The sequence below is a fragment of the Silurus aristotelis genome, assembly GCF_946808225.1.
Source record: "Silurus aristotelis genome assembly, chromosome: 28".
NCBI lineage: Eukaryota > Metazoa > Chordata > Actinopteri > Siluriformes > Siluridae > Silurus > Silurus aristotelis.
The window spans coordinates 8,154,326-8,166,602 of record NC_139601.1 but is presented as its reverse complement, the minus strand read 5'-3'; the positions used below and the strand labels follow the sequence as shown (position 1 = coordinate 8,166,602).

The following is a 12,277-nucleotide window of genomic DNA, read 5'->3' as shown; positions in this document are numbered from 1 at the left end:
AGTCCTAATAAACAAATTAATACAAAAGGCCTGTCCTATATTATCAGAAAAACAAAGTAGGTACCTATACAGATCAGATGTTATGGGAATCATTAACATCGTCATTTTGTCAAGCTAAATTATCAGAAAAGCAACATGCAACAGGCTGTACATTTTGCAGAAATGGCAACAGACATCTAGAGTGGTTTGAAATTTATCCATTTTCATAATTTACTTTCAATAAATAGATTAACAAAAAAGAAGTAATAAGTAATTACCACAATCCATTAATAACATCAAAAGATTTTAAGTTTGGTCATCTGCTTTCACACAGTCCACTATTTGCTGTGTCTATTCAGAGCTTTATGGGATTGTGTATAAGGGAAAGTCTTTGCTATTCAAAATTATTTAATCAAAATTGTTAGCATTTGAATCTTGAGAGGCTAACATAGGGATGGAAAATGACTGCCTGGAACTGAATGGGAAAAATGCATTGTGTTGCAAACTGATGGTTCTAATAATGTGTGGGGTCTGTGGGTGATTCTTTATATTGGAACATTCAGAATAAACAGCAGGATTACCAAATTAAATGTGTTTTGGCTATCAGAGTGGAGTGCTTGGGAAGAAGTTAGACAAAAACAAAAGTTAGAGACATGTGCTTCTTACTAAACAATGAAATAAAACACAGATGAACAAAACTTTTTGCTTGTCAGTGTGGCATTTAGTAATTCCACAATCAAATAGGTGACTAATTAATAATTTCAGTTTCAATAAATATGCTTCTTACTTCTAAAGAACAGTTTGCAACTTGTGACAAACTTGAGTGTTTTGCATTTTCATTTTATAGTGAAGTAAAGACACAATTTGAAAATAAAATTGCAAAGCAATGCCAAATACTTGTGTTTTGTACAGAATTTTCTAAATAAAGAATGTGTATGCTCTTTTCATAATGCTTCTTCTTCCATACTGGTCAGAAACCAGTTGAGCTTCTTGAACAATATGGCTACCAGCTGTCAATCAGTTCAAATGGGGCTGCTTTAACTTTTGATACTTTGTAATCCATCAGGACAAAGGTATGAGGAAGTCCACATATTAGGTCATGGCCATGAGCGGCCATTACCAAATACCTGTAAAAAGGCCAGTCAAATTTCAGCAGGCATTTTTAAAGCTTCTAAAATGAGCAACTATCATGAATATTTTATTGTAGGTCTGTCTACCAAGCTACAAATCCTAATATTTTATCATTTATTTAAATTGTGAGCTAATCTATTGCTATTTATTTCTGGGATTTCGATCAGACATATCAAACCTTGCTGTCAAATAGCAGAGTCTGTCCTTCCATAATTATTTTAAATCTTTGGAAATTGAAAAACAATGTGGCCTCTGCCTACAATAATAATAATTATATTATTCAAAGAGCTATAACATTTTATATATTAGATGAATATACGCAAACTTGAAAGGCATGTTCAGGGTTAGATTCTATGACGGTCTGTTAAGGCTGGGGTGTTGTCAACTTCTTGTGGGCGTGGTTAAGTACAGGTGCATTATTCCTACATGCTATATGTCTGATGGATCTGAAACCCATGTTCGATAGACGCCGCCTGACAGTGCCTCATCAGTCTCTTAGGGAAACCGGGGAGTTGCATTGTCTGCACTAATGCACTATTCTAGTTTGTAGTTCAGCAGTTAGAAAAGTGTGTGTGTGTGTGTCGCGTGGATTTCGTGCTTCGTAACACAAAACGATGCAGTTCCCCACTTGGCTTTTAACTAGCAATGGTGCACAAACGCGCAAAACAAAATAACTCCCCGTCAAGTTTTACCAGCCAAGAGCTGGCTTTGTCTTCGCTTCGACTGGGTGAGTATGCAAATGTCGCAATTCGAAAATATAAATTTCGACTCTTTTTTTTTTTCATGTTTTCCCGCAGACTTCGGTGTTACCACGTGTGTAGTGAGAGAGTTAATGAATTATTATACCTGTGAACGTTTTTAAATGAATGACAAGTGTTTAGGGTTGCCGGTGAATTGCCTGCAAAACGTGTGTTAAGTGTGAAAGTCGCCTGGTGTAGCGCTGCCGTGGCTGTATGGGTACACACACACACACACACACACACACACACACACACACACACACACACACACACACACACACACACACACACATACATAAACCAGAAATCGTAAAAATTGGAACAATGGATTTAAAGTTCAAATAATTGCTACAAAAACAGATTTATTTTACAACCAGTTATCCCCTTTTACCTATATACAATATGAATGTCATCTGGCCTGGCTTCTATAAATGTTTCTGAAGTAAATGGGTCAGTTTATCTCAAGTATTAATTATAAAGTTGTTGTTTTTTGTTTTTGTTTTATTTTTTATTTTTATCAAATTAAGTTGAACAGCTTTGTGCTGTGTTTGGGTCAACATGTTTTGATTATACAGCTGTTTACCAAAACATCAGTCCTTTCCATTTTAGGATATTACTAGAACCTTAAAATAAAAATATTGGAACAAATAAGGTTTTCATGATTATTAGAAAATGATGAGTGGGTAAGTTTGGAGCTAAACAATATGTATTAATGTACTGTAGACTGCCATATATACAGTTGCCACTGGCTTGTTCATCAGGGACAAACTTACACTTATAAAGAACATCTTATTAATTTTTATTACCACATTATCTGTGTAAAGCTGCCTTGAGACTATGTTCATTGTTAAAAGTAAATAAACATGAAAATAAACATGAATTGAACTGAATATTTATTTTTGACAAGAATGATCTATCAGTCATTTCTTATATTTTTGCTTGTATTATGGCCCTAGCTTTATAATCAGTAGTATCTTGAACAGCAGAATGCTACTATTTATTATTTTCATGATCTGGTTAGTATCAGGTTACACTGCATGTCTTAATACAGCCAAATATGCTGGGACTCTGTGTACCATGTAAATTAAACCAATATTGTATTCACAATAGAATATAGAAAACATAGCAAATGTTTAAACTGAGGAAGTCAGTAATATAAAAAAATAAAAAGTATCTTAAGAGAGACAGAGTCTCTCAAAAGTGAAGATAGGCAGAGGTTCAGAAAATCTGTGAAAAACTGCATTTACAGTTTGTGGAACAATTTCAGAATATTTCCAGTCCAGATTCAATTTTAGAATAAAATTGCAAAGGTAAATCTCATCTACAGTACACCATATTATCAAAAGATTTAGGGAATTTTAAGGAATTTCTGTGCGCAAGGGAAAAGGGAAAAATGAATATTGGATGCTGGTGATCTTTTTAAGCAGCACTGTTTTAAAAACAGATATGAAAATAAGACAACAACCTGCTTCAGGAGATTGAGGATTTGATGGTGGGGAAGTGAGGAGACAAGGGGAAGTGACTGGATTAGCCACAGACTTAATAATGAAATGGAACAATCCAGTGCATTAAAATGAATTTATAAATTGTGCAGATGTGAAAACACTTTTGGCATATGATGTCAAAGCATTTATCATTGTGTCTAAGGTTCATTATTACTGTATTGTTTATGCCTACAAAACAGTCTAATGAGTAGAGATTTAATAATAAACATAGGTTTGGAGATGAGCATGTATTCACAAATATTGTTAAGATTTATTGGGATTTATAATAAGCAGTATTAGTGGTAGCTAGAGCTGGGCAATATGGTAATATATATTGTTGAGATGGAATAAAATGTCAAACTAAACAGATGTGGCTAACTCTGTTTCATATACAATTCAATCCAGAGCAGGAGGAGAAACACCTGTGGTATAGACATGGTTTAGGTTTATAAAATCTTGATCAAAACCTTTGTTGTAAGGTATTTGTTACTGAACTGCAAGCACTTTGGCAAAGTTGAGTTGCTGCAATTGCAAAAAGAATACAGAGGGACTATTGAACAGGAGATTTGCTATGCTTTTTCCCTGTGAACAGCAAACCATTTGTGAATAAACCAGACTGCACAGCCACATATAAGTTTAATTATCCATTTCATTGTAGACTGGACATTGTAGTTGTCTACAGACTACCTACTTAATAAAAAGAACATGCAGAAGAGACCGCACTGAAAATGCTGTAAACAGCATCAAAGCACTGCTGGTAAATAAATAAATGGGGTACAGTATTTTGACAGACCTTCTTTATTTATCCATTATTGAGTGTCTCATAAATATTCAGTTTTAAATGTGGTTAGTTATGTTAAAATCTTATTTATAGAATTAATAATGTCTGCACCATGTCTGCACCATGTTACAGACAATTATAATCCATCTAAACAGAGAGAGAAGTGTGAAAGTGCCCCAGGTTGGCCCATGCAGTTGCCCTGAGTGCCTTGAATAAGGTACTTGAAAAAGAGAGCTTGAACTGGCCATTTATTTTTTATTATTTAGGTTCCCTGGTGGTCTAGTGGTTAGGATGTGGCGCTCTCAATGCTGCGACCCTGGTTTGATCCCCGGTCAGGGAACCCAGCCATTAGGGTTGCACAAGCCTTAGCCTCCCCTAATGGGAGAAGCCGAAAGAAAGTTTAACTGGGTATTTATTTAGTGACCACTAGTCTTGCCTGAGCTCATAACAAGTGACAGCTAGGTGAGACCCCGAATAGTCATTAAGACCAATTATTTGGCTTTAGCATGGCCTGGCCAACCCTCTCAGGCATTCGGCTTTAAAAAGGATTCCATAAAGGTTCTCCTGATGCAGTTCAAGCATAAAGGATTAAGGCTTTAAGGGTTCCAATAGAGGTACAAATTAAAGCAACTTTTATGCAGATTTTTCTGTGATTTTAAGACACAGATCAAAAAAAAAGCTTGGTTGAGTAAGAGGGTGAAGTTCTATAAATTTACAACCTGTTAAGAATATGCTAGTGTGTATACAGTGGCCAGGAGGTTTCTCAAATCTCATTGACACCATGATTGAGTGAGAGGACATTTTGGACTTGCTGTTGCAATTTGATCTCATGGCTTACAATACAAATAGCTCCCAGTAATGATCTTTGGTCTTTGCCACTGCAAAGTTTACTGCTGTGTGCTCTGCCCTAGACCATCTTTTTCTCATTCCTTAGAGCAATCAAACCCAAATACCAATGATCTGAATCATGTCTTACCTCAATGAAAATACAAAGGTTTCTCTCTGCATGCTCATCTGCTGTCTAGTTTAAAGCACATGTTCTTTTTATTTGTGTTGTATTTCGGTGGCATATTTTGTTAATTATAGCATAAGATATGCCTTTTTTTTTTTCTTTTTTTTTTTTTTTTTCTTTTTTTTTTTTTTAACACATTACAGCTAGATCAGTGAATTACAGTCTTTATGATGATGGTAATATCTACAAAGTGTCTAACAACCAGGACAATGTAATGCCTGATTTGTTTAAACATTTAAAATAGCCTTTGGTATTTAAAGCTTCTGCTGGCATCACTGTAATTAGTTTGGTTTTCCTCCAGGTGATTTGGGTTTTCGGCTGAAAGGCATGCAATGAATCTGCCAACAACTCACCTCCTCAGTGATTCTGAAAGAGACTGGATAAACAGAGGTGCAGGAGAAACAGTTCCTGGCATTCTTTGTATTCCACCCACAACATTCTCCAAAGGTTCACTTTGCTTCTCTGCCTAAACATGCACAAGTGGACGATTCTAGGATGGAAAGATCATATAAAGGAGATGGAATGAAATGTATGCATTTGCTTGTCTGTATTTATGTCTAAAACAACATTATTTACAACCTGGTTTGAGATTTTGGGATAAAAAAATCTTAAAATCCGTAAAATATTTGTGATTTTTTTTCTTTTTTATTATATTGTCCTTTGTCTACAAAAGCAGGCAATATGCAACCCAAAGTATTTTTAGTGGGAAAGGCACATTGGATTTATAATTTTTTTTTTCTTGGTACGGTACAGTGGGCTGTGGAACATGCAATATTATAGGATCCTATTGAATGCTATCCATTCATACACTGTGCCAAACATATTTAAGATTTTCAGTAAAAGAGGTTTTTTTCTTGTACGCTTGATACTTGACATTTGACACTTGTGATTGTCTTTTTTGGCAGTACTGCTTGTATGTCTTCTACCTCAATGTCAGTGATATTCTTCACAGATTTATTGTCTATATCCTTTACGAACATATTGTGTATAGGGGTCATGCTGTGATAAATAAATATATATATATATATATATATATATATATATATATATATATATATATATATATATATATATATATATTCTTGAACCAATATATATATATATACTTATTAAAAATAATATCACTGTGCCTGTCAAGCCACAGCAGCTAACTTTACCTATGACCTTTGTGTTTCAGGTGAGAAACCCAACCAGGAAGAGAAAAGTGGCATCTTGTGGCAGCAACACATTTGCCCAAAACATAACCCTGCTGTCAAGGTAAGTATACTAAATGTTTCAAACGTCCAAACTTGATCATATAAAGGGAAATGCAGACTGTTTTTGAAGTTACTCACTTGTAAAAACCTTAAAAAAAAAAAAAAAAAAAAAAGTCTGACACATTTATAACATGAGATATTGCACTATTCATTCATTATTCATTCCTTTAGAACAGTACAGAAAACTTTTTGTTTTCAGACTATTGGCTGGCCTTGTTGAGAAGAGACATGAGGTCATGAGGTCAACCTCCCATAGTTTCTTTCACCATCACTTACATTTTCAATTAGAAGTCAAAGTATTCAGCCAAAAAAAATCACACAACAAGTTGTCAGTAAGTATTATCAGTGAATTTGAGGGATATTGTATAGTTTATTTTTGTTTTGTAAACACATGGCAATGGCTTAAATAGTTCGTGTTAATTGTGCTAGTAAAAATGTGTACTTTTATTACTTTGCATAATTTATTGAAAGAGGAAGGAGAAACCTCATTTTATAAGAGTCTTTGCTGACTCCAGCTTATTGGAACCCATTGGCGTAGGTTATTTCCACAATGATGTACTTAATAAGATGCTAATATAAAATAATTAGATGCAAAACTAAAACAATTAAAAAAATACATTTAAATGAATTTGAGTCAATTTGGTGCGTGTATAGACTTTAATTAGATGAGAGAGGAATGAACCTTTTGTGAGTTCTTTAATTGTCTAAATGAAACTGTAAAAGTATTCAGTTTCATAGTAAGTATAAATATGCTTAAATCCTACTTAAATACAGAAACAAAGCAGAAATGTTCTGTTAAATGTTTTGCATTCTGTTATTTTATTTTTTACTTATTGACAAGTAATCCAACCATAGCCAACCAATTCAGCTTCCAGTAAGTCTAAATAAGGCCATGTGCAGTGTGTCTGTTTTATTAGAGTGCATTATTACATTATCATAATGGCTGCCCTTCTTGATAAGGTCCCATAATTTCCTGCCACATTGCTCTGTTAGCATCCACTGAACATTTATTGAAAGCAAGACACCCTAGGATAAACAGTACTGTTTCTGCTGTGTTATGATTGAAGCCAGACTTGATTTAATGTGCCAATGTTTTTATTCTGCTAATGTCTGCACTTAAAGCATAACCACCACAATACTAAAGGATGAGTATGCCTAAGGGCACTTATTTATTGTAAAAGGTTTTCTGTAGAGAAAGAATTGTTGAGACAGGGGACTAAACAGTGTGTGTTTATAAGTGACTGAATGTCTGTGATTGATATGGTGTGCATGGGTTGTTCAATATGGCATTTGTTTTTGTCAGAACACTTTAGTAAAGTTCATACTTCCTGCAGTCAAAAAGTGCTGCATGGACATGAGAGGGGACATGAGGACGAAACCTTAGCAGGAAACTAAAGGAGGCTAATAAGGGAACAAATCTTAAACTGCGTAACACCAAGTCAAGTCAAGAAGCTTTTATTGTCATTCAACCATGTATAGCTGATGCAGTACACAGTGAAATGAGACAACGTTCCTCCTGAACCCAGGTGCTACATAAAACAACATAAAACAACAGTCACAGAACAGAAGAACACAGGGCCAGGAACTAAGATCCTCGCCACATAAAGTGCATGTGTTCAACTGGTGCAAACAGTGCAAAGACATCACAGGACAGTGCGAGACAACACAGGACAGTGCAGGACAATACAAAATACACAAAATATAAAAATAAAAACAACAATAGCTCCGCCAGTAAAACCTGTTGTAACAGAATAAGGTGCACAGTAGCAGAAAAATGTAAACAGAGAAATGTAAACAATTGTGCAATTCTACAATAGCAGCAATCAAAAATAAAGTGATCAGTGACCAAAAGATTTGGACAGAATATTGTTCAAAGAGAGCAAGTCCCGGAAGATCAGCAACAAACGGCATGTAAACATTATTGCGACAATGAAAGGTGTAAATGGTGTTGAAACCTGGGTGTGCGAAGTGTATGTGTGTTGAGTCCAGTTGTACAGATCAGTCACACAGTTGTGTGTAAGTGTGTGTGTGTGAGTATGTGTGTGTGTGTGTGAGAGAGAGTTCAGTTCAGATGTTTGTTGAGGAGCCTGATGGCTTGCGGGAAAAAACTGTTGCACAGTCTTGTTGTGACGGCCCGAATGCTTCGGAACCTTTTCCCTGATTGTAGGAGGGTGAAGTGTGTGTGTGACGGGTGTGTGTGGTCATCCACAATGCTGTGTGCTTTGCGGATGCAGTGTGTGGTGTAAATTTCCATGATAGAGGGGAGAAAGACTCCGATGATCTTCTCAGCTGTCCTCACTATCCTCAGTAGGGTCTTGCGATCCGAGACGGTGCAGTTCCCAAACCAGGCAGTGATGCAGCTGCTCAAGATGCTCTCGATGGCCCCTCTGTAGAACATGGTCAGGATAGAGGGAGGGAGATGAGCTTTCCTCAGCCTTCTCAGGAAGTAGAGACGCTGCTGGGCTTTCTTGGTGATGGAGCTGGTGTTAAGTGACCAGATAGTGAGATTGTAAATAAATCCCTTCTGTAACTGTGTTCTGTATGGTCAAACAGCACAATTGTGTAAGCAGAAAAAAACCATAGTTTTAACATGAATTGTATCTTGTTAAATATATTAACTGTTTACTGATGGACATTTGAATGTAAAATTGTTAGTGTCAATTGTAATTCTAACCCGTTAAACAGTTCTTATCAATTGCATTTCAAAGCTATCTTTATGGATTCTTGGTGCTACCATCTTTTAGGAATCTCATGTAAGCTGTCCATGCGAAGCCATCCCCAGCAACAGCAAGTTGTTACAGTTAATGAGCACTCCAACAGGATCGATCAGGCAGGTCTGGGGAGCAGAATGGATCAAAATCACTGCTATCTCAGAAGTAGCATGTGTAACTCTGCAGAGAGAGAAAATTAATGAGAGAGTAAACAGTGACTTAAGTGAAACACAGAATATTAGGTAAGCTTATTGTCACATAATTGTTAAGGACAATGTATGTTGTGAAAAGAGTGAAAGCAAGAACTCTGGCAAGAGTAGGTATGGAAGCACAACTAAAAGGGGGGGCCAGAAGGTAATATAAACATGAGGCCGCCTTTGGGACTTCACCAAGGATGTTAAAAAAAAAAAAAAAAAAAAAAAAAACCATGAATTCAGCATAGACTTATAAACTGAGACTGTCTGATTTTCAAACAGTTGGAAAGACTATTGCAACTCTGGGGCTTTGCCTTCACTATTCAAGGTTCCAGGATCAAAATAGGCATAGTATATAATTATAAACCAAATGTTTGCTCAGGTATTGATAGATACATGATTCTGATCAGTGGCCAGTAGTGGTTCATTTACAACTTTACCCATTTAGAGGTTTAATTGGGAGATTTGATATTGGCCTGGACAGCTGACAGTGGTCATTGTCAGGTTTTTTTTATTTAGGAGTTTGATAACTTCAAAAGATTTAGGCACATTAACGTTAACACATCTGTAGTGTTAATTTTGTTCATGACTATAACGAACCCCACTCCGCACCACCAGAGGGGGGCATTTCCCGATTTCTGAACACTTCCGGGTCAAGGGTCACTCATTCTAACGTTATGCTCCGATGCGAAGTATTGCGTCTTCCTAGCGCATACCGAGCCGTTTCTCTATTGTTGTTCTTTTCCACATTGTGTACAGACCTTACTATTGTTTATGACCACAGTTTGTTCTTCTTTTTGTGATTTATTAGACATGTTTGCCTCACAGATTGCCTTCATTGTGTACCGGATTATTACTTTGCCCATTGACCACAGCCAGGGTCTGAGACTCACTCACATTGACATGCCTTGATAATGATAACAAAAAAAAACTCATACAAACACTCTTTTTAATAGGTTTCTCTTCATGTTGTGCTGCCCACCTGACTCGTTTTGATATTTTCTCTCAAGTGGTTTGAGGTTGTCGCTTTAAATGGATCTTTGTTGTGACTTGTAGGAAAGTCACACTGCACACTGTCTAAAACCTTCTGACCCTGCCAAAATTTCACCATGTCAAACTAGCAATTAAATACTACAGATTTTAGCCTAGGAATATAGGAATCTTTCAGGGTTTTCAAAATTGTCTCAGATGACCAAATCATGACCAAAATCGCAGAGTGAGCCAAGTATTAGAAGACTTTGAAGAAGCTTAGCAGCAGTCTTTTGAAGGAGTAAAAGTGGAATTTGCAATTACATAAACAAAACCCAGTTTACTAATGCTGTTTTATTAATTCCCATTGTTCTGCTATTGAATATATTGCTACCAACTGCAGCCTTTTTTTTTTCTACCTTTTTCTAGTGCAGTTTATCTACACTATATTGGCACGTTTTTTGATGACCTTGATTTTTGAGCATCGCATTCCACATTTAGTCACAATTTGCTCTTATAATTCCCTCCACTCTTCTGGATAGATGTTCCACTAGATTCTGGAGTGTGCTTTTGGAAAATATTGTTCATCAGCCACAAGGGTGTTAATAAAGTCAGTTTCTGAGGAGGTATGGTTAGAAGAATCAAAGTCTTCAGCCGACACAGGAACCACCAAGAAAATTATTAAAAGATGGCCCAGCAAGAAACTTTTGGTGACTAAGGATATCCTGTAAAAGGCATGTGGCATTGATTTCAGATCTAGTGTTTAGGAAGCGTATAACTTCTCCAGGACCAATCTAAAGAAAGGGATTAAGGCAGATAAATACAACTGTACACTTTATATGGGTTGCAAATTTAGTGATCACAACCCCTGACACACGAGGTTTCATCCATACCTTCACTGACTATAATCCCATTAAAAATACTTGCTTAATCAGTGAAATTACCCTTTTGGATGATATCAGCTTATTTTATGCTTGCTTTGACTGTGGTAAGGCAGAACTACTAGAGAAAACTAAGATCCAACTTGAGCCATGTAAATGCACATACATCTTCTGGGTATCATAATGTGTAGTCCACCAAACGTAGTACAAAGCAATGCTATTGTCCAGTCTGTTCTAATAGCCCAAAGAGGTCCATATCAATTCTTTTGCAGGGGAGATTGATTAAGGTTAAAGAGCACAATGGCACTTTCCGGGTAGTAGTAGAAGTTTTGGCTGGTAGGTTTACCAGCTGACATTCATGGCACGCTGAGCACATCACCAGCTAATATTAATGAGCCGACAATTGGCTTAGTGTTTTATACTGCCCCAAATGTCCATAGTGTGTGTGTGTGTGTGTGTGTGTGTGTGTGTGTGTGTGTGTGTGTGTGTGTGTGTGTGTGTGTGTGTGTGTGTGTGTGTGTGTATGTATGTATGTATGTATGTATGTATATATGTATATGTATATGTGTGTGTGTGTGTGTATGTATATATATATATATATATATATATATATATATATATATATATATATATATATATATATATATATATATATATATATACATATATACATACACACACACACACACACACACACACACACACAGTGAGGAAAATAAGTATTTGAATACCCTGCTATTTTTTCCCACTTAGAAATCATGGAGGGGTCTGAAATTGTCATCGTAGGTGCATGTCCACTGTGAGAGACATAATCTGAAAAAAAAAATCCAGAAAGGACAATGTATGATTTTTTAACTATTTATTTGTATGATACAGCTGCAAATAATGTATTTGAACACCTGAGAAAGTCAATGTTAATATTTGGTACAGTAGCCTTTGTTTGCAATTACAGAGGTCAAACATTTCCTGTAGTTTTTCACCAGGTTTGCACACACTGCAGGAGGGATTTTGGCCCACTCCTCCACACAGATCTTCTCTAGATCAGTCAGGTTTCTGGCCTGTCGCTGAGAAACATGGAGTTTGAGCTCCCTCCAAAGATTCTCTACTGGGTTTAGGTCTGGAGACTGGCTAGGCCACAC

The 12,277-nt window shown here is 36.3% G+C and overlaps 1 protein-coding gene across 1 annotated transcript in view; it reads left to right on the top strand.

Moving 5' to 3' along the window:
* The first annotated feature begins 1,537 nt into the window (after positions 1–1,537).
* Positions 1,538–12,277, top strand: part of plekhg5a (pleckstrin homology domain containing, family G (with RhoGef domain) member 5a) — a 52,787-nt gene continuing 42,047 nt past the window's right edge. Inside the window, exons 1-3 of the mRNA XM_083534084.1 lie at positions 1,538–1,837; positions 5,429–5,574; positions 6,305–6,384. The gene's annotated coding sequence lies outside the window, so the exon portion shown is untranslated. The remainder of the gene's footprint in view (positions 1,838–5,428; positions 5,575–6,304; positions 6,385–12,277) is intronic.